We start from the raw sequence: 5,098 nt of genomic DNA, 5'->3' as shown, positions 1-5,098 counted from the left end.
AACATCTAGAAGGCACGTTTTCCTTTTTAGACTTAACTGACAACTAGCTTCAGATATGGGAAATGCTATATCCAACAAAGTTGGCCAGTTTATTGAACAAAGAAGAATGATGTTTTATCCTTCGTCCTTCCTGCTTGATGTCCGTTGCTGGCCGGGAGATGCCGGCCACTCTTGAGACGCCCTGATTAGTGGGTCCGTGCCACACTGCCGACAGTCAGGCTAGCTGGTGGTCATATTTCTGTCTGTCTTCTTGAAATAGCGAGCCCAGGAGCAGACTACACGTTACCACCCTCGCGGCCAAAGCGGTGACGACATCGACACGACGTGCCCAACACCACTCCCAGCTGTCCGCTCCCCGGGATTATCTCTCTCCTGCCAACAACGGTAATATTGCACATGTATGATATGTAATGTAAACTTGTATCAGTCAATGGTAATCCTATAAAGACGTTATGGCTCATGTATGATATGCAATGTAAACTTGTATCAGTCAATGGTAATCATATAAAGACGTTATGACTCATGTATGAAGTCTAATGTAAACGTATATCAGTCAATGGTAATCATATAAAGACGTTATGACTCATGTATGATATCTAATGTAAACTTGTATCAGTCAATAGTGATCATATAAAGACGTTATGACTCATGTATGATATCTAATGTAAACTTGTATCAGTCAATAGTGATCATATAAAGACGTTATGACTCATGTATGATATCTAATGTAAACTTGTATCAGTCAATGGTAATCATATAAAGACGTTATGACTCATGTATGAAGTCTAATGTAAACGTATATCAGTCAATGGTAATCCTATAAAGACGTTATGACTCATGTATGATATCTAATGTAAACTTGTATCAGTCAATGGTAATCCTATAAAGACGTTATGACTCATGTATGATATATAATGTAAACTTGTATCAGTCAATAGTGATCCTATAAAGACGTTATGACTCATGTATGATATCTAATGTAAACTTGTATCAGTCAATAGTGATCATATAAAGACGTTATGACTCATGTATGATATGTAATGTAAACTTGTATCAGTCAATGGTAATCCTATAAAGACGTTATGACTCATGTATGATATCTAAAGTAAACGTGTATCAGTCAATGGTAATCCTATAAAGACGTTATGACTCATGTATGATGTCTAATGTAAACGTATATCAGTCAATGGTAATCCTATAAAGACGTTGTGGCACATGTATGATATCGTCTACATTAAACTGCGGATTCATAGAGCGAGTACTTGCCTTGAATATGCCGAGGATCACTAGCTGCAAATGGGGCATGTGGAGGTTAAAGGTCACGTCAAGGTAAACAATATTCATCAGATGTATCTGTCAAAACTGCTGCATCAAGTTTGACTTATTAACCCTTGTAGATTCAAGGTTTGTATGAACAGACAATGACATGAGTAGCATAGTGTCTAAAGCAGTCGCCCGTCACACCGAACATCCCGCTTTGAATCCTATTTCTAACGATATACTGTTGTAAAAGCGGCATTAAAAAAAACCCCCAATACCGGCAGTGGTAATTGTACTGACTTGTTAGTGACAACTCTGGGACGAGGGATCGTGCAATAAAACATCAGACAAACAAAAATAATTAGCAATATAATTATTGTTACAATTAAACACAGTCAGATTTCTGGTCGGGACTCAAATGTTTGCAGGCAGACGTCGTATGGCAGGAGTGTCGCTGTATGGCGCTGGGCAACAGAAAAACGCTTCCCTTTCCTGCAAGTTGAGTTAGTGACGGGTGCTACCGGTGAAGCACGACTTTCGCGGGCATGGGTGGCATCACTGTTGTTCTGGGATCCATTCATATGTTTTTTGCTACTGTTCGCGTGGAGTCTGTTTCGGCAGATCGATACTGATATAATTCTCTGACGTTTAATATACTACGTGCAAAACATTCGACACAGAATTCGATAGCCCAAGTGCAACACTTTTCTTGATATTGAATTCATTTCTGAAATTTTATCAGTTCAAAGTAGCAATCACTTTAGGACACACGTGTTTGACACTCGACTTTTGAACCCACTCACCACCAAGCAGTATGACAAAAGCGAGGATTTCAACCTTCCCTTCATCCAGTAATATTACAGCAGCTCCAGCTTTTGGTGTCTATATTTCACAGCTGTTAAGGTACGATGGAGCATGCTCCCCTCTGCGAAGATTTCAAAGAGCGCGACACAAATCCTCCTAACACATTGTTTGATCAGGGTTACAACATTCATGGCCTTATTAGTGAAGCTTTCAAAATTATTTATGCCGGACATGTGGAATACATTGAGAGATATGACGCAACAGTGACAAAAATGATGTATAATATAATCTCCTAGTTTGAACTGTACCATTTGTCACGTTTTATTTGCATGTGAACAATTGACTTGCCTCCGCATGTGTTTGCGACGGGTGGCAAAGATGGGTCAGGATATGTTCACTCTCTTCGCGAAAACCTAGTGTCATCAATATTTGATAGTGATTCATGCGCATGACATAGTCGGAATCGTAGAACGGACTCATACATAAATTACACACTAAGCATTTTACTGAACCTACTAATTGATTTATAACACACACATTACACACTATAGACCTTTAAGTGAACCCACTGGCTTCACCTATAGCTATTGCCCTGGCACAGTTACAAAACAAGTCGGCAGATACTGGATCTCGGTTTCCGTATTTCCGTCTGAGTATGTCACATTGTGAACAAAGCAACTAGTTGTGTCGGAAATTAATACAGGATACGGTCTTTATATGGAATAACATTGTAAACGGCGAATGTTTCCTTGTGTCTTAACGAAGTATTGATACCCTTGTCGGACTCCTGCATCCTGGCTTGTGACCATTGCCCACGTGATGTTTATTATATCTTTGAATGATCTCATAGTATGTAGGCCTGACCGCATAAAGGGCACCCGACAAGGCACCGATGGTCTTTTATACAAATGGAAATATTCGATTTTCTTTGAAATTATATATTACTATGATGACTTTGCAGAAGGCAGTAACTAGCGTGGTATGATTGGCTTGATCCAGCACTGGCAGCAACTGACAACCACCATGCGGTTGTACAATACTGGGATAACGTCTAAACTCACCTCCCGGCGGGGTCTGGCTGACAGGTACGCGTGCCCTGAAACGTCATTGAAAAAAGTACAAATGTAAATGCCTTGTTAGATTGGTACAAGGAACCCCACGAGATTGGGTCGATATTAGACATTGTGTTGAACAACCATGAATATTTATACCCTAATCCTGTAATCAAGATCAGCTGAAGGGAGAAACATTTTCCCATCTAGACAATTACCTCGTTTAAATCTGATGAATTACATATGATCATTTTATTTTTGTAACTCCACCCAACCCATGTTCTTCGTCTTTAGTTTGATTGATGTACATATGCCTGGCACTCACGTGGAGAATCAGCGCCACGTGCTAGCCCTTAAACTACAAGGCCAACCCGGCGATCTGCAAACATTATCGTAACATATGTTTGTATGGTGAAATAGACGTAAGCTATAATGTTTTTAAAGACGTTCAAGATACATATTACTGTACTTTATAAATTACGTTTTAGGCTGTAAATATTGGTATAAAGTGTCACATGAAGATAATCGTTTTGATGTATAAAATGATGTACTTGACTCGGGATTATTTAAATGTAATTTTGTTCTGAAGATTGCAAGAAAGATGGGGACAGGAAATATGATACACCGGGGTTTCTGAAAAAAACAGTTCCTTTATATTATTCATGTCTCACTGACATAAAGGTCAAGTCAATATCCGGCCACACGCATGCCCTGTCATTCGTGTCCGCTGGCGTGTACTTGACTAGTGAAGTATAGTCTCATCCAGTACATGCTGTATTATTCAAGTGAAGATGTTGGTTGAGTTCCATAGACTCGTATAGAGGTACAAGCGTTCGATGCCCCCTTTTTTAATATGAAGCTGGAAAGCTGGACCTGTAGATCGCCACCAGCTCAATTTCACTGAGGAGACGCACAATAGGAAGCTCTCTGAATATATTACCATCACCAAAACGTTGAAATTAATGTATGTATTTTTCTTTGATTATCTTTTAGGTGGATGGGTGGGTGGGTGGATGGTGTATATTTAGCGGCAAGCAATCGCAAACGCGGATACAGCCTTTTAGTGGTACACTTAACGCAGAACATGCTAGAATAAGGCAAATAATGCGAAAAACCTATTGAATGCATACAAGTCGCAGTTGAAATGTTGTTTTATACCTTAACATGTTTAGTATTTTTATGAATAAGTGCAAATGCAAATTAAGTCAACTGCAAACATCGTTTCACATAATGATTAATTTAAAGAAAAGATTCCTGAATAATAGTCAACAATACTTCCAAAGTAACTGCGATACATAGGCAGACAAGCAAGGGTAATGCCGCCTATCATTCGTCACATGTTTCTGTGACAGTACGCATTCATGGGGATCCATGGAGAAAGGGGAGAAGTATATTAAACTAAACGATGACCTCTTCCATTTTACAGGCTATAGGAATGTGAGCCACGGGCGCGTGTCGAAGGTCAGCGGCCTGCATCAACACAGCCTCTATCTGCCATCGCGTATTGATTGCTGGAACTTCTCCTGTAGTAGTGCGACACACCTACATCAGGGCGATGGTCTCATTGTCTTTGTATGTATGTATAATGTATGTATGTATGTGACAGAACGAGGCATTTATGACTCGGCACTGCACACAACCAAGTAAAGTGTTGTGTCGTATGTTTCCTATATTAGAAACCGTGTGATAGGAAATTACTCACAATGAGTGATGATTGCGCGCACCAGCCGAGTTGTTATTATACGAACATTGTTATCTGAGCAATAAATATAAATAATGATTGGCATTACTTGAACAATAGGTGCAAAAGAGACCAAAATGTCATGAATTGTGTATCGTGTAAGTGCAAGTATACATATTTATAGTACACTACGGTTTTAACGAACTGAAAGAAAGAAATGGTCCCTTTGAGTTCGTTATAAACGTAGTTACCTCTTTAAAAATGAAATTGCAAAAAATTAAAAACAAAACTTCAAACTAAA

At 39.2% G+C, this 5,098-nt stretch overlaps 1 long non-coding RNA gene across 1 annotated transcript; it reads left to right on the top strand.

The window, feature by feature from the left end:
* The first annotated feature begins 219 nt into the window (after positions 1-219).
* Positions 220-4,697, top strand: LOC124140107. The gene is made up of 3 exons (XR_006861875.2): positions 220-384; positions 3,026-3,149; positions 4,543-4,697. It is a non-coding gene; the product is annotated as an uncharacterized LOC124140107 (long non-coding RNA).
* The last annotated feature ends 401 nt before the right edge of the window (positions 4,698-5,098 follow it).

Source organism: Haliotis rufescens, unplaced genomic scaffold (genome assembly GCF_023055435.1).
Source record: "Haliotis rufescens isolate VD_foot unplaced genomic scaffold, xgHalRufe1.0.p SCAF_28, whole genome shotgun sequence".
NCBI lineage: Eukaryota > Metazoa > Mollusca > Gastropoda > Lepetellida > Haliotidae > Haliotis > Haliotis rufescens.
Note: the sequence above shows the minus strand (reverse complement) of the source record. Positions and strands in the feature narration are given on the sequence as shown.